At 38.1% G+C, this 18,214-nt stretch overlaps 1 protein-coding gene across 29 annotated transcripts in view; it reads left to right on the top strand.

Moving 5' to 3' along the window:
* The first annotated feature begins 236 nt into the window (after positions 1-236).
* Positions 237-18,214, top strand: part of SORBS2 (sorbin and SH3 domain containing 2) — a 204,321-nt gene continuing 186,343 nt past the window's right edge. For 21 of the 29 annotated variants that reach the window (XM_036838584.1, XM_036838575.1, XM_036838566.1 and 18 more), the window contains exon 1: positions 262-799. The gene's annotated coding sequence lies outside the window, so the exon portion shown is untranslated. Of the gene's footprint in view, positions 800-18,214 lie in introns of all 29 variants that reach the window. The other 8 variants (XM_036838594.1, XM_036838595.1, XM_036838591.1 and 5 more) reach the window with 4 other exon arrangements.

Below are 18,214 nucleotides of genomic sequence, written 5' to 3'. Positions count from 1 at the left end.
CAAAAGTTCCTCCTGAAAGCTGAAAACTCAGAGCACTTGCAGTATCGGTGAAATATTGAGAACGATAACAGAAGCTACCCTCCTCCCAAAATGATGAGTTTCATGAAAAGAAATTAACAAGCTGTGTCGTGCACTGCACATGATCAGCCATGCTTGCTAAGTCTGTCTGTTGGTTGTTGCTATGACTACGAAAAGCCAGTGGAACCCAATGAGCTGTCTGCAGCAGTGCTGGGAGGACCAGCCATTTTACTTATGGAAAACAGTGTGGCATATTCCGCTGAGCTTTACCCTGGAAGAAGCATTTTTTAAGAAATCTATTGAGGGAAGAGAGAAGTAGTCGGCATGTTAGTATGCAATTAGTACAGCCAAGCATGCCTGCCAGCTGCCATTTGGATGAGCTGTCGACTGCCTTTCCTAGTAGCTGATTTGAGAACGTGGAATGCAGAGAGATAATGCTGCATATCTGCTATCAGACAGCAGAAAAGGTTTTTGTCTTGGGAAGGCTCGCCTTCCCTGCAATGTTATCTCAGCAGCTCTCTAGCTGCTTACCCTGAAAACTAGTGACCCCAGAGGAGGCGTTTTCGTCTGCAAACACAGGTCCTGTGCGTGGCTGTAGCATATGAGTGGCAGGTCTGAAGAAGCAGGTGTGTGCTCGGATGGGCACTGGACTGTAACGCGGGCGGACGCTCTCGGGTTTACCTGCTTCCTGTTAACAGACTGTTGGCTCAGAGAGCATCTGCCTGCATGTTGAAGCTGAGGCTGAGAAGGAGGTCCCTGTGTAGCCACTTGACTGACAGAGGTAAGCTTTTTTGTCCTTTTTCAAGCACAGCATAACAATAACTCCGAGCAAAACTTAACCTAAACATTTACAATCATTGTGTTCTTTGGATTTACCAAGGAAGTACATACACACAAACACAAACACACACACACACACACACATACACACACAAATACACAAAATAGTGTCAGAGACTTAGAATTGTTTCAGTAAGTTCAGGTTCTAGAAATTGTAATGATTTTTTAAAAATTACTAATATGCCTTGGGGTTTAAAATAAATATTTGCTGTTTTAACAAACCACGATGGCTTGTCCTTCTGGAAAGCCTTCATAACCAACAACAATCTTTCTCCCTTAGAAACAATGGATTCTTTTATGACCTGCACTTTGACATATATTCAGAGAATTACATGGAAAATCAGCAGCTCGAAAATTGTGAAGCATTTATTTTTAAGCCTCTGAAATGATGTATTTAACTCTTAACACACCTCTATACACGTTTAAATTTAGGAATTCCGTTCCCTATGTAGGTCATAAGAGCCAGTGGCTTGTGCCCTTGCGTATTCTGAGCACAGAGTCCTGGTGTGCTGTTTGATTTAGTTGCGGGTAGTTGTAAAGCAAATAGTGTAGGTACTGGAAGCTGCTCACACGTTCTTTCCGAGTATCATGCATGCCACGCTAGCCCAGAGCACAACACCCTCATTGTGTTCCCTGGCTTGGAATCCAGGGAAAGAAAGGAAGTGAATCGCTGCATTGAGTTCAAGCATAGCTATAGTATGTGTCGGTAAAACTTCTTTTATTGCACAACTTTTCTCACAAGCAGATAGGTTTCAGAGATAGAGAGTGAAACCAAAAACACGACCCTCCTCCAACAAATGTACTAATATTTGCAATGGATGTTTGCTGTCCATCACTACGTGATAATAGCACAGACTTTGAACTGCAGTAAGAATTGCTCCTTACTGAGTATTTCTTTGATTTATAGTCTCTTAGGAACAAAGCTGTTACTGTGGATTGAAATTGGTCAGTCAAATCGAAATCCCTGGTAAGGAAATGACCAAATAATGATTAAATTGTTTCAGCAACATTTCAGTTTTACGTAAATCAGTTCTATTGTTGGTCTACCAGAAACGTCAGATCATTTAGAATTTTATGGAAAATATTTACAGAAAAATATTTTGTTGAAAACTTTGAATAAAAACCTCTATGTGCTAAAGATGAAATCTACCGTGAAATATAAAATAAATAGGATCTGAGATCTACTTCTAAGAAATATATTTTTATTTTCTATCCTTTTACCCAATATATGGATGACATAGGAGTCACCTTTTAAGTATAATAAATATAATTTTCATTGCTACATAGGAGCACACAGCACCTGTTTCACAAATACAGCAATGTCATTATGCCCTCAGATAAGACAGTTATAAAGCACAGGGAGAATATTTTTCAAAACTTCTGTTCTAACTGTCACCAATATTCAAGGTACAAAAATATTCAAAAAATTCAAGGTACAAGCAATCTCAGTCCAGAAAATCATCTCCAAACATTTAATAATAGAGCTCTAACTAGGAATATTGTCTATTCGTGTGTGTGAGACATTGGGTAGGATAGAATGGTGACACGATAGCATCGTACTGCACTTACGTTTAACTTTCAAAGGAAAGTTTAACTAACAGACCTAGTTTTAAGTCAAATTTTATAAATAAAGATATCAGCCAAGGAAGTGATTCTGCTATAGCAGAAGGAAGGTGGACAAAGTCTCTCTTCAATTTAATTCCTGTCAGAGCTTTACACGGCAAAAGGAATTTCTAGAATTAACACAGTGAGAAGTCCTGCAGCAAGAAAATGATTTTACCTTAGTTTTTCTTGGGGGAGCTTTTAGAAGAACCAGGTGTGGAAATACCTAAGGCTGTACCCTGTTGCCTTCGTGGTGGCACCATACGTGACAGGAGCCAGCCCCACTGGGAAGAGTGACACGCAAACTTTATACCTGTACTTTTTTTCCCTCCATTAATAATTTTTTAAGGTGATATGCTATGAAAGATTAGCATTGTAAGTCCACTCCTGCACGACACATCTATGTAGTTATTAACGCAACAATTTTGAGAACCAGACGCAGAGCTGTAATCCCTATCCTTCAAGACTCTGCACCTTGGCTTTTATCTATTTAGGTACTCTTATTTTCTGCCACTTCCCAACTCAGCTGCTGGCAATAGCAAATACTTTGTAATTTCCCAAACGCACTATACCAAACTTTTGCAAAGCCCGTCTCCTCTATATAGACTTTTTCTTCAAATCTCCCCCGCAGCGGCAGCCGCCTGCCATGCATCCTTCAAAATCCAACTAGAATGTCTCCTCAGACACTTCCTCGCCTTCTGCTTCGGCTACATCTGAATCTTATGTCTGTAGTTCTGACTATTGCACCGTAGCGCATTTGTCTCTGCTCATGGGCTTCCAGAGTTTTACTGACCTCTGACTGTACTTTGTCCAGTGTCTAGAACTTGGCATTCAGACATTGTACTGGTAACCTCGGACTTGACTGTTTTCCTATTAGTTACCGTAAATATAGGCTTGACCTCGAAATAGAAGTCCTATTATCTATTATACTGCATTTGATCAGAGAAACTCAAAACATTTACAAACAGTGATGAGGCTTTAATTTCCTTGATATGAAATTATAGTTTCAAGATCACAATTGGATAAAAGTTATAAATGTCCTATAATATATCAGAATTTTCTCAAGGAAAAATTTACAACATGTAAGTTTTAAACAAAACCAGCTTAGAAGCTTTAATATCTAGAGGATGTTGTTTTTCTATTTATAGCTATTATAAAATTTGCAGGGGAAAATAAGTACAGTAAGTATCCCTATTAGAAATATACTCTAAAATCAGGTCATTTGAAATTAATGTTGAACTGATGATGATTAGCAGTTGATTATAGAAAAGTTACTTACGGAATTGTTTTCCAGACTAAAGCCAGAGGAAAGTAGAGGTCATGAATTGGGAAGAGACCAAAGGATTAAAATAAAGTCTACAATAGCAGAATTTCTTTTGACTTTCCTTATAAACCTGAAAGGTTACTGGTAATAACTGGTTACATTATACTTCCCCATAACTTGAATTCCTGGGTGACGGAGAGAATAGTATGTTAGTATCACTCTTGATACAGATATGCTTTTGGTTGTAGAGACTTCCCACTCTTTTTTCTATATTAGATGGCATGATTATTATTTTTTTAAAGCCTAAATTTTTATACCCTTTTTATGGAAAATTTATCACAATGTTGTAATAAAAAGTAAGAATGTATCAAAAATTACATTAAGAATTAATAACTATATAATCCCTCATCTCTAAGATATCCATCTAAAAAACAAAAATTGGAATTAATATAGTATGAATTCTTGTACATAAAGTAGCAAAGATTAGGAAATTTTAAATATCCAGATGTTAAGAATTAGAAAGCAAAATATTTGGTAAACCACTTAAATTCATATTTCTGGACACTTTTACACTATCTTCCAGCATTGAATTTTATAATCAAAGTAAGATATATAGCAACTCTTAAATGTCACGCTGTCCTTTAAAGGTTTATTTTGACTATCTTCCAGCTGATTTTAATGTATAACATGCTAATTTAATAATAGCTAAAGTTGAAATTGGTTCTACGCATCTTAAAGACTAATCATGTTTAATCAATTATTTTTTTTTTTATTGTTGGGCTTCTTTCAGGTTTTTTTTTTTTTTTAATTTATTTACTTATTTTTGGCTGTGTTGGGTCTTCGTTTCTGTGCGAGGGCTTTCTCTAGTTGCGGCAAGTGGGGGCCACTCTTCATCGCGGTGCGCGGGCCTCTCACTATCGCGGCCTCTCTTGTTGCGGAGCACAGGCTCCAGACGCGCAGGCTCAGTAGCTGTGGCTCACGGGCCGAGTTGCTCCGCGGCATGTGGGATCTTCCCAGACCAGGGCTCGAACCCGTGTCCCCTGCATTGGCAGGCAGATTCTTAACCACTGCGCCACCAGGGAAGCCCCTAATCAATTATTTTAAATTGTATATAGTAATTAGATTTCAGGAAACATGATTCCATAGTATTTCTGCATCATTTTTAAGATTTTCTATTTTAAGTAATTTATAATATTTTGAAGGCCTAAACTATATATAACTATGTTGACATTCAAATGAAATGAGTGAGCTCTTGTTGCATTTTATAATGAAGTATAGTAGTACGTAATTGTATTAGATAATTTTTTAAAAGTTCCTCAAATAATTTATTTATTTATTTATTTTTCCTCAAATAATTTAATCATAGATGTCTATTAAATTCTAAATTATCACTGCAAAGAATTATATGGAGATTTTCAAGATCTCTTTACAACATTTCTGAAAAAGTTAAGACATATACATTTAGCTATAAGGGAACACTTCTATAACTTTTGAGTTCTAAATATTAATAGATAAGAACCCTCATTCCAGCTTAAGCTCACTTAAGATGATCTTATTTGAATAAATGACAGAGAACCAGCAAAGAGAAGGTTTTACTTTGAATTTCAGCAACATGATATATCCATGTAGATCTATATTACACTTTACCCTAGTCTTCAGAACAGAAGTCTTGCCAACCAGGAATTTTAGCCAAAAAGACAGTAGTTTCCTCTTCCCCATACAGGTCTGGTATGCATAGATCCAGGATTAATTCTGCACCTTTGAAAAGCATTATTTGAACAAAAATCCAGAAAACGTTCTCTTTTCCTACCTCTAACAAAGATCTCACTTTCAAAGAAAATTTTCCTACCTCAAAAAAAAAAAAAAAAAAATCTAGCCATATTCTCATTATATTTCCTAAATTTTTTCTCTCCATGTTAGAATTTAAGAAAATTTTATTTTTAATAAGAACATTATTTGAACATTTAGTGATATTTTGGTTCCTTTAATTTGCACTGTTGCCTACTTTTTAAATTTTTGATTTTTTGTATAACCTAGACATTCAATTCTTCTAACTTTCCTTTGAGATGTTTCCTCAACAGTTGGTGTAAATTGCATGTCAAAAATATTTTCTTATAATGAATTGTATCTTCTGCTTTAGGTAGGAAAGTTAGTCCAATCAATGTACAAATACTTCTCCTTTTTAGATTCCTTTTCCTGATCAATTTTTTCAGGAATGGCTGAACTTGAGAGTCAGCATAAACCTCTCAGGCTCCAAACCTGATCTTCTACTCAATTCCGTATCCTGTAGAGACAAATGTGGCTTTAAGGAATCCAAACAAACTGTAGCAAAAATAGGCTTCTAACCAAGAGCACTTGTTACAAAAATCCTTCAGAGTCCAAGCAGGGAATGGCATGAAGAATGGGAAACTTTTTAAATGTATACACACAAAAAATATGCAAATGAGACATTCTAAGGAATAATTGGCCATGCTGGAGAAAATGTATTAGTATAAATGTTCATTCTGTCCTCCTCTAAAAAGTCCCTGTCCCTACTTCTAGTCAGGGGTAGTTAACTTCTTCAGAGACATTTAGTCCTCCACGAAGGTGACCATTGGTAGAAATAGCAGCCTCATTGATGGAAAGAAACATGCTTAAGCTTTTGACTGTGAGGGACCCATCCTCCACCTATGGACATGTCAACTACTTCTGCCTCTTTGGATCCTGTGAATATCAGATCTTAATGTTTTATAAGGTTTTCCTTCACTTTACGCTATTAACCAAAAAAATTTAAGAAAGCAACACTTGGTTGTTTAAAAGTGAGCTATTTCGTAGATTATCAGGATGCCTTCACACCTAATGATTTCAATTCTCTGTACTAAAGTTCACAAAGGAAAGAGAATTCGATAAACAGTTTCAGCTGTTCTGGTGCTGTGTCATCTAGTGAACTGTTTGAGCACTTTCTGAAGCAAGTACACTTAATCTGTCAGATATATAATTGCAGTACAGTAAATACTGTTATATCCTGTGGGGATAAATAACTTTTAAAAGAACTTACCTCACAATATCTAGATTTGGAGACGTATATAGCATAGCATTACTAGCAGTGAAGATAAAAATTTTATAACCACTGAGTTCTTCTGGAACAGTGTGAATAGACTTGTGTTGTCTGATATACCTCGAGCACAGGCTTGAACCAGTTTAAGTAAAGGGAGATCCTGAGAGTAGCAAGTACGGGAAAAGGTACAGATTGCTTGGGCAGAATTAAAGTTACAGGGAAAACTCAGCTTGCTTTACAATAGCAGCTGAAACCTTGTAGGCACATAGCAAACAAGTCACTCTATTAAATATTCAGCCAGTAGTTGTGGAATGAATGAATGGCTCACAGTTTACCCCTCGATGTTGTGTTAGTGGCAACACATTGATTACAAGACGTTGCTTGAATTTAAAGATCAAATGGTAATTGACAAGATTTTCTGATTTTTTTTTTGGAAGTCATGAAACTGAGGAGAAGGAAAAAAAGATGAAGATTTTAGAAAACGCTATTATTTTTAAAAATAAAATACAGTCTTCCTGGTGAGAAGCACTATATTTCTAACAATGATATAAAGAGAAATATAGCCAGAAACTTAGATAAAACTCAAAGGACACACATCATTTAGTGAATAATTCAGACACCAAAAAAATTTGGTTTCTACTCTTTAACTTTCTTAAAGTCTCAGGTTATCATCACATTCATCAAACAATATGATCAACACTAAAGAGTAATTTTTTCCTTTTTAGATAAGTGTAAGAGAGAAAAGTTAAAACCTGGGAGTTACAAAATTTAAGAGGTTTACTTTAAGGCTTTAGAATATAGTTAAACAGAGAATTCAGTGTAGAAAAAGGTAGCCATCTGGGAGATCTTTTCAAATTAAAAACCGTAAGAATTGGGAGACCTTCCAAGGCCAATCAAAATATCTGTTCTGATTAAACTCAAGAAAACAATGAAAACCTAAATAACAAGATTTCAATAAACTACAGAAAAAAATTATTTGATTTTTTCAATCCAAAAGATATTAATAAGAAAAAATTATATACTTTGTGCTAGCTACTATCTGAAGAGCCTTACAGATGTTAATATTTTGTGGTTGTTATGTCCCCATACAAAGATATTACTTAATTGTGGACTGTATTTCCCATCCTGTACATTTCATACCTGTGACTCATTTATTTTGCAAGTTTGTACCTCTTAATTTCCATCACTTGGTTTTTTCCTCCCCTCATCTCCTCCCCTCTGGCAACCACCTATTGTTTCTCTGTATCTATGACTCTGTTTTTGTTTTGTGATGTTTACTCATTTTTTTTGTTTTGTAGATTCTACATGTAAGTGAAATCATACAGTATTAGTCTTTCTCTGTCTGATTTACTTCACTTATCATAATACCCTCTAGGTCCATTCATATGTGTCACAAACAGCAAGATTTCATTCTTTTTTTTGTGACTGAGTAATATTCCATTACAGACACACACACACACACACACACACACACCCCCCACATCTTCTTTATCCATTCATCTTTTGATGGGTATTTAGGTTGCTTCTGTATCTGGCTACTCTGCATGAAGTTTACTCCGTCCTAGCTACTATCCCAAGAGCTTTACATATATTAAAGCTTCCTTTCAGTGAAGGATCTGGGAATTTACAAAGCTTTTAAAGGTATTTAAACTGGAATTTTCCAGAATGTGATCTTAAATTAGTTCCCAAAGAGGGACTGAATGAATAGCACATTTAGTTGCTCTTTCTTAGATGCTCTCATATCACTTTGTAAATTATATTCTTTTTTTTAATCTCATTTTAGTGAAGTTTTTTCTATATGTATCTAATCTTTCCATATGAAAGTGAACTCCATGAGGGAGCAATAGTGTTTTACTTCTATTTTTACCTGCATCATCCTGTCATGGGAATGGCCAACAGTCGATGAGTCTGGATGATTAACCTGAGTAGGATGCTGAATCAAATGTCAACAAATAAAATTGACACCAAGGAAAAGAAATGGAATCAAGGTAATAAAAACTGTATGTAATTCCACGTAACCATCATGAGAAAACTAATTCAGTCCACAAATCCTTAAACATTTGTTGTTTTGTTTTGTTATAATTTTACTCTTTGTTTTTGGTTAGTATGCTTTTCATGTATTGATAAAACATGAAGCTAAATGTCAGAGCAATCCTTTTTCAGACATCAGACTTCCTCAGCAGAGGAAATCATGACACAACCAAAAATGATCCAGCTCATTTAAGCCACTATAGACTTTTTCCCCAGAATTTAGTCTCCTGAACAAGTTAACTATATGTCCATTATCTCTGCCAATCAAGGAAACAATAAAAATGTGGGAAAGCACAGTTACCTCCTTTACCAGGAAAACTGTTACTCATTTGTTGAAAATATATCTGTTTTGGGAAAAGGGTTTTCTTAGATCAATAATTCAGATGACTGGTAATATATCCTGAATTCTTTGACAATGAATTTACTTAGAAACATGATTTTTTATATGATTTATGGTCTAAACGCTGATTATATCACTGACTTCCTTTCCATCATAAATTTAATTTTAGAAGACTAACAACCAATTTATATAATTAATATGACTTTTTTCTTGAGTTAAAAAAAAACCTTCTTTCGGAAGTGCACAAAGTGCTTTTAATACATGTTAAATTAAATTTTAGATTTATTGGCAGCAGAGAGGAGAGTCATCACTCTAGTAAGTAAAAGTAAATGACAAAGCCATAAATAATCTTATTTTATAAGTAAAAGTAAATGAGAAAGCCATAACTTAATTTGAAAATCACCTTCCTTTTGACCCAAAGTCCCAAATGTCCTCTCAGGGCCTCATATGGACAGTTGTCTGGTAAAATAATTTCACTTGCTCTATATATTATTATGTGGTGTATTAACACATCATGATCATTTGGAACCCTAAACTTTTACTTCCTTTGGAATGAATTGGGAAAACATACCCTCGAAACTCTGGTTCACTCTTTTTGGCACTGATATTTAACTTTGCAGCTGTCGAGAACTAAAAGATTATGATGATAAAATTGAGTTTCCTGGGGAATGTTCCATTTATGAACTGCCTCGTCTCCAGACTCCTCTGTCATTTCACTGCATCTGCTTCTAACCTGGCCTAGAAGAAGTGCTGGCTTCCATGGTCCAGATAAAGCCTGTGGGGTGGAGAGGACAGGAGCTTAACAGGAGGACCCCAATCCTCTAAGAATGACCCCCCCCAATAGGGTCATTCAACTAAAAGAGTTTTAAGTTCAGTAGAAACTAGGAAAAGTCACATGTTCTGATTTCCAACCAAAAGTAAAGCATTTTTTGAGGAATCTGTACACACTCTATGTAATGCATCTCACAGAGTGAGAGTATTTTATCTGGCCAACAAAACAGAATGGCCTGTTATTGATTGACATTGAGAAATGTCACTTCCCAAAAGGTCAGATTACTAATTGGTCAGTGCGTTCTTTAAGGAAATAAAATCAGAATTGCATCTGACAAGTATAATGCCAGGGACAAATGATTTTAAAACTATCCTCAAACTATATTTGCCCAACAAGCACATCAGAACCACAAGTTCATAACTGCTAAGTGGCTCTAGAACATCTAGAGTCACCTGTCCCTGCAGCTGGGCTTGACCATACACTGACAAGATTCTCTAGCTCTGTTTTTTTCCAGACTTTTGAAGATTGTTGTCTCAGTTGTTGGTATGTTAATATAAGTTAGCTGGCTTCTGATTTTATCTGATATTGAAAAGAAGCTGTGATAGGGAAAACAGAGAATGAGAGAGATCCTAAGTTCCGGGAACAATGTAAGGAGAGACCAGACCCAAATACAGATATCAAAGTTGTAGTTGTATATTTTAAAATAATTTTTGAATTTTCATATCATTCATTTTTTTTCATGTACATCACACTCATCAAGGACCTACTATGTGTTTAGCATGGATAAAAAGATGAAAAAGAAAATGAAACAGAAAGCCATTAAAAAAGTTTACAGTTTAGTAAAAGAGATGACAGGAACACTAATTATTATAATTAGAAGATGGAAGGTGATAAGTATTATAAGGGAAGTATAATCAATGCATTTATTTATTTCTTCAAAAGACATGCCCAGAAGTAACTGTCATATGATGTAGATAAAGAAGTTCTTTAACTGTTTTAAGAGATAAAGTTCTAGAAGATGGTAATAACTAGCTCAGGAAAGGGAGGTTTTTTAGAGGATCAGGGAAGATGACTTAAAGAAAATGATATTTGAATTAGGTCTTGAATGGGGTGGGATTTTGATAATAGCTTGCAAAAACAAGCTTTGTAGGCATCCTGAATTGTTTTACTCCACTAACTAATTTATTTAGCATCCCCTCACTGCTTTCACATGTCATGTAATCTGCACAGGCGTCCTGTGAGGTAGGTACTATCATCACCACTTTACGTTAAAAAAGAAGAAATGGAGCTTCTTCATTTCTTCCTTTCACCAATACGATAGGTGAAAGGCCTATCGTATTTTACTCATATAGGTCAGTTGTTGACTTTGAGAAGCATTTCATTCCAGGGCAGGGATAAAGGCACATCCAAAGATTAAGAAGTGAGAATGTTTTTAAGGAAGTGGAAGCAACAGGTACAACTAGAAACTAAATGGCGAAGACTCCAGATAAGACAGTAGAAAGAAAAATAAAAGAGGGAGGGAGAAAAATGAAGAAATTTGTTTGTTTTGGCAAAGAGCTTAGCCTGTTTGCAGCCATGGAGAAAGCACCAGCAGGAGAGAAGGAAGGTGCTAGAGGAGGTAGGGCTCCTCCAGGAGCAGAGAGGGGGCAGCAAAGAGAGAGAAGACTCAAGGACAAGGGATAGTCCAGCCTCCAGGGGAGCCGGGGAGGCTGGGACCTCGGGAGCATGAGCGGGAATTGAGAAATGAGATCAACTCCTGACAGCTGGCAGGGAAATCTCAAAGGACAGTCTTATTACACTGAGGTGTGGGAAACGTCCGGCGTGCACGTGAGGTGGAGTGGCAGCCTGGTCTTGTCCGCAGTGGCGAATGAACAAGGAGGCACAAAAGGTGAAATAAAAGCCAGTGGAGCGAGTCAGGAGCGAGGGCATATCGGGAAGAGCCCTGGCTCACACTCTGTCCTCCTTTATGTCCTCGCTCTAAACGTCCAGAGACACATTTTAAAAATTATTCATATAAATTCCTCTGACTTTGAATGACTGATGTAGGTGAGATTTCTCCAATCCAGTCCTTTGAATAGGAAGTGGGATGTCATAGGCTGGGGGCCGGTGTTTACAAGCATAAATTTTGGACTTACACGTTGCTGGGTGGGAGTCCTGGCTCTGCAACCTGCCTGCAGAGAAATAGACCAAGGTACAAAACCTCCCTGCAATGTGGTTTCTCCTCTAAAACGAGCATAAGCACGGCACAGAGCATTAAAGTTAGGTATGTTGTGTAGTGTATATAGCACATCATCTGACATCGAGAAGCATTCCATAAATGTCAACCACTACTGCCGTTTTCAGCTGTTCATGGATTGGAAGTTTATAATAAGATTCTCCTCCTAACCTGTGGTCCAGTTACTTAGCCTGAGTCCTCTAATGTCTTCTGACGCCATGCATACGTGTGTTTTGAAGGGCCATGGCTACTGAGGCTTTTCAGTGGGATCCTAGTCACCTCTACAAGGTATATTTTGAAATCTAAGACTCATGAATCTCAGAGGGACTCTATAATGCTCATCCAGCAATTGATCAATTTAGGTTGTTAAAAGGTATGGAATTCAAGGGAGATCAGGTAACTGGGTAGATGGTGATGCTTTTAACCAAAATGGGAATGGAGAAGACCTTTATGCTTTGTTTTTTATGTGGGGGAAAAGACTTTGGATATGTTGGACTTGACACATTTGTTGGAAGCATTTAGATGAAGATGCCTAGTGGGCAGCTGGAAATACTTTTCTAGCTATCAGGAAAAAGTGAGGCAAAATCTGGAACAAATCAGGACCTCAGATGTAGTCTAATTCAAGATAGGAATGGACTAATGACTGTATAAAGCCTGAGACTATATTTCCTTTATTAATATTATATTATTACCTCTGTTACTAGATTATCTCCATTGAAGCCATTTTTCTGACTACAGCATGTTCAATTAATAAAAGTTTATAATGATGTCTTTTTAGCCACTCTACAGAAAAAGATCCACACTTTGGAAAATGTGTTTCTGTTTTTTTTTTTTAAGTCATTGAACATGGTTGTTAAGTATACTTAGGTCAAAATGTCTAAACTGCCTCCATCATTTTTTTCCCTTTCATCGCACACATGAATTTTAAAAGAAAATAATAATAATTTTTAATTTTTTTATTCATTTAAAAAAGATATGGTATATGACTAGTCTAAATGCAGTTATTGAGAAGAAACAATGCAAATTAACAAACACTGGCCTATTAGACCAACATTAGTTACTTTGTGTAGTTTGGTATTGAGCAAAAGTTATTTTTCCTATTGAAGTTATGAGCACTACCAATTTAATTTTCCTGGGAAAAGTAAATAAGGATTAAAAAGATAAATTATCTCAAAGAGTTTTTGAGGCTTAACTGGGTTATGCATGTTAAGTGTGTAGAATGGGGTCCAACATGTAGAAGATGCTCAAGAAGTGTTAGAATGTATTATTAGCAATCATTTTTTTAATAAATTTATTTATTTATTTTTGGCTGAGTTGGGTCTTTGCTGCTGCGTGCAGGTTTTCTCTAGTTGTGGCGAGCGGGGGCTACTCTTCGTTGCAGTGCATGGGCTTCTCATTGCGGTGGCTTCTCTTGTGGAGCACGGGCTCTAGGTGCGCGGGCTTCAGTAGTTGTGGCACGCAGGGTCAGTAGTTGTGGCTCGTGGGCTCTAGAACGCAGGCTCAGTAGTTGCGGCGCACGGGCTTAGTTGCTCCGCGGTGTGTGGGATCTTCCCGGACCAGGGCTCTAACCCGTGTCCCCTGCATTGGCAGGCAGATTCTTAACCACTGTGCCACCAGGGAAGTCCGCAATCATTTTTGTATAAATGAGTTAAGTAGAGAGGCACGTGCTGTGATTCTCCAGGCTGTGCAAGTTCAGTGGTGACTAGCCAGAGTCTTAGCTCTTGAGAGCTGTTCACAGTCTTCAGGGTTGAGGGAGGAGAAGCTAATGATGACCAAATAGCATCACAAATACCCATACAGTGGTGAGCAAGCACTCAGAATAGGGTGTGAATGATCCCCCTGGAAGATCTCAGAAGTGTGCAAGGTTCTGGATGGAGAGAACACCATGTACAAATGAATGGGCATGAGAGAACGCTGGAGGTGGGTTAGTGGATCTGGAATGAGGGAACCATAGGGAGAACCGGGCCTAGCGTGGGGTGCGGCAAGCACATGGGCTTTGCAGTCACACGGACTTGGATTTCTTTTCCAGCCCTGTGACTGCTGAGTATGTGGGGACAGGACCCCCAGTCTCTCTAGATCTCTATTTTACTACCTTCAGAGCAGAGATAATAGCACTCACCTCTGAGGATTAACATTGGGATTAAATGGGATTATTGTAAATGACTGGCATATCACCTAACACATCAAAAACACCGGAGGAATGGTAGCCACACCACCAGCCTCAGGATCAGCCTTATGATAAAGTTTGGATTAAATCTTTAGATAAAAAAGAGAACCACTGGAGTTTCTTTTTTTTTTTCTTAACATTTTACTGGAGTATAATTGCTTTACAAGGGTGTGTTAGTTTCTGCTTTATAACAAAGTGAATCAGCTATGCATATACATATATCCCCATATCTCCTCCCTCTTGCGTCTTCCTCCCTCCCACCCTCCCTATCCCACCCCTCCAGGTGGTCACAAAGCACCGAGCTGATCTCCCTGTGCTATGCGGCTGCTTCCCACTAGCTATCTATTTTACATTTGGTAGTGTATATATGTCCATGCCACTCTCTCCCTTCGTCCCAGCTTACCCTTGGAGTTTAAGTGGGAAAAAGTAATGCTCATGTTTGTGTGTAAAAAAGATACACCTGGTAAGAGTCTATCAAATTAAATGAAAAGAGCAAGAAGTGGTTATAGAGAGTTTCAACATCTGAGGCAAGAGAACAACAGGCATGAATGAAAGTGGTGGGTCAGGGAGAAAAGTGAGGGTTTTATAGTCAAGATTACTATATAGCAATGAACTCTTCTAAGTGTTTGGAATGCATCTCAAACAGTGACTGCTCAACAGTCTTAAAAATAGGTGATTCTAATTCAGTGTGGTATCGCATTCATAGAGATGAAGGACATGCACAGGATCTACTTTGCTTGTGCACGAGCTCCCGAGGCATCACTGAGGAAGAGTTTGGGGTATAAAGAATATGTGGGCTCTTGCTTTGGAACGTGCTGAGCCCCCGTGATTGAGAATCAGCATGTGCTAAAGCACAGAAGCAAGAAGGACATGTTCTGAGGACTGAAAGTCAAGTCGTTGGGTGTGGTTGGAATGCAGGGTGCTTGATAAGAGAGAAAGTAAAACGGACAAGCAGACCAGAGCAAGATTGTGGCATCATTGTTTCACACTCAGGTAGATGAGAAGGCACTGAAAGAGTTCAAGCAGGAAAGTGAAATAATACGATTTCCATTTTAAAACCTCTACTCTGGTATAAAGTACAACTGAGAAGGGGGGTGAGACTAAATGCAAGGATTTCACAGAGGAGGATGGTGTAAACTACAGGAAGAACACTGCCCCCGACCTTGATCTTTTATCTCTTAAGGATGTGAGATATGAGACTGGAGTCTCGGAAATTTCAGGAGACTTTGATTATCTGTGTTGAAATTTCATACAAAAGGGAATGCCGTACAGTATGCAGAGCCCAGTGCAAGGTGAAAATGCTAGACCCCTTATTCAAAAATTATTGATAATTTCAAGATGATGACCACAGAGTATTAAACCCAGCACCTGGCCTTTCTAAGCACAGGGTCAGGTGTAAATGCTCAGGTCACAGGCCCATAAAGCCAACCCTGCACACAACTTGCATTTTTATTCATCATATGTGAACACTCTTGCCTTTTGTGCATCAAACGCAATGGACTTAATAAGATTAATGAGTTTGAGCTACTGTGGGGTATCTCTACTGGTATCTACTATCTCTTCCTGGCTGGAGGAAAAGCAGCTTCTCCCCAGGCTGGGGCCCTTGGGATGCATGAGTCCTGCCATACCCCTCCTATACCCCACACGGGCAGGACCTCGGTCATCAGAATACCATCACCCGGATCCCTGCATCATGTCGAGGGGGCCTGTGAAGTCCCCAGTGTGGGAGGGATCTGGCAGCTCCTCATTTTCCTCTACCTTCTAGAAAACCCTCTCTCCCCACCCCTTCCCATGGTAAGAGCACATTCCAACATGGAAGCAGAAGATCGAGCCTCCTCAGAGGATGGGGGAAGGAGCACTGGGTCAAGGAGGCATGATCTGGAATTCCCTCTGATAAGCCGAATAGCTAGAGAGTTTGGAGTGGGCTGATGTGTCTGCAGTTCTAGGTCCAGGCCAATGCTTGAAGACACGTTTGGATTTTTGTACCTATGGCCTTCTGTGAATGGAACTCCCCCGACCTTAAAAATGTCAATATAATGATCAATTTCAGACTTTCCCTGTAGTATGTTACATATGAAAGTAGGGATCTGCCTCATTGAATAGCACCAGGCGCCAAGACGTCCCCAGACACTCATGAATGTGAGTGCACCTCCCCCGCGGTCCCCCTTACTCCGGTCTAGCCTTGTCCTTCCTTCTCCTCCATGTGTCTCTCCATTCTCCTTTCCTTGTCAGTGTTGTTTCTTTATGTGATTATTATGAAAATCCAAATTATAGTTTGAAGTGCCATTTATTGTATTTAGTAAACAATTTTATGTTACTTATTCTTGGTTGCTAATTTTTAAAGGTCAGTAAATAACAGTATGAATTAAGTACTTTTTATGTTTTGATAGCCCATAACTGCTTTTCCTTTTGTATGAGCCTTGTCAAAGACAAGTTTTCTCCAATTCTGCACGAAAGTCCCTCCGATTTTTCAGGAAAGGAGGGAGCAGGCAGGGAGGAGCCTGCGGGGAGCCGTAGGGTAAGGTCCAGTCGTGGGCCTGCCCTTTACGAGGATGTAAGTGCTGGCATGTGACTTAACATCTTTCAACCACAGGTTTGGAACCAGAAAAATGAGGCTCTTATGCCAAGATCACAGGCCCATTAGTTCTAGTACATGAAATAATTCATGCAAAGTACCCACAGCAGTGCCTAGCACATAACTCGCTCTCAGTAAATGACAACTATGCTGTCAATAAAATTCTCCTGGGATGAAAGAGAAATGGGGATCTACCAGAGATCTTGACATAATAAAGCTCGACTGGGCCCAGAGCAAAAATTACATAATATAAGAATGAATTTCCACAATAGATAGTTTAAAACTTCTAAATATAAAACCCACCAGACTTTCAATGATCACATATTTCTTAAACTTGAAGTTTAATTTAAAACTCAAAGAAACTTCTAGAAGAGTCTAACAACACGCTACTGTATCTTCTGGTCTTGCCTGAATTATATCACACTAAGGCAAACTATGCAGAGTATTAACTGCCAACACGATATTAGGATAGAACGAGGGAGATCACCATTTTTAAAGATCCTAATTCCAAGGAAGAGCCATCCTGCCATTAACTAAGCTAACAGAGAAGAATTTTAATTAATCCTACAATCCTAAAGTACTTGCTTCAGAATGTATTATACGGACGTTTGCCAATAGATTTACTTGCTTAATTTTGTTTTTCTTGAGCTGATCTAAAATTAATCTTCGGGTCATGTGGTGTTGAGCTTTGTGATCTGCAAGGTTAGTTAGGAATGTAAAATAACCGTAAGTATTCTTATAAATAATAATATTAGCTACCATTCCCTGAATGCATACTGTGTTGGGCAGCTTGCCAAATTCTTTAAATACCTCACATTGACTGTACACAAAAACACTCTGATGAGGGTATTATTCTCATTTTACGGAAGAGGAAACTGGCTCTGAGAAGTTAAACATCTTGTACTGGGTCACACTTGTGGGGAAGGTAGAAATCAAACTTGGGTCGGCCAGATTCCAAGCCCTGTGCTCTAACATTTTTCTGCTTCTTTGTGGAAACTTCTGATTAGCAACACCACCCCCCCAAATGTTATAACTCGCATGTTATCCTTCTCTATATTTTTCTTTGTGGACGCTATGGAAACATTTATTTACAAGACTACACCAAGTGTCTTTATTCTCAAAGACCAGAAACAACGCAACAATAGAGGTATGGAGGAAAAAAAAAAATCTATGAGGCCAATAATGATTATTTCTTTGTGGTGAGATTGCAAATGATTTTTCTTTTCTTCTTTTGCTTGTCCATATTTTCTAAATCAACTTCCAGTTTTGAAACTTTCAAAATAAGGAGGTGCATATAGGTGAGGACCAAAGGAAATTCGTGGGGCACCAATTCTGATGTTCTAAACATCAGAA

This window comes from Balaenoptera musculus, chromosome 21, assembly GCF_009873245.2.
Source record: "Balaenoptera musculus isolate JJ_BM4_2016_0621 chromosome 21, mBalMus1.pri.v3, whole genome shotgun sequence".
Taxonomy (NCBI): Eukaryota; Metazoa; Chordata; class Mammalia; order Artiodactyla; family Balaenopteridae; genus Balaenoptera; species Balaenoptera musculus.
The sequence above is the reverse complement of the archived record's forward strand: the minus strand, read 5'-3'. Positions and strand labels throughout refer to the sequence as shown.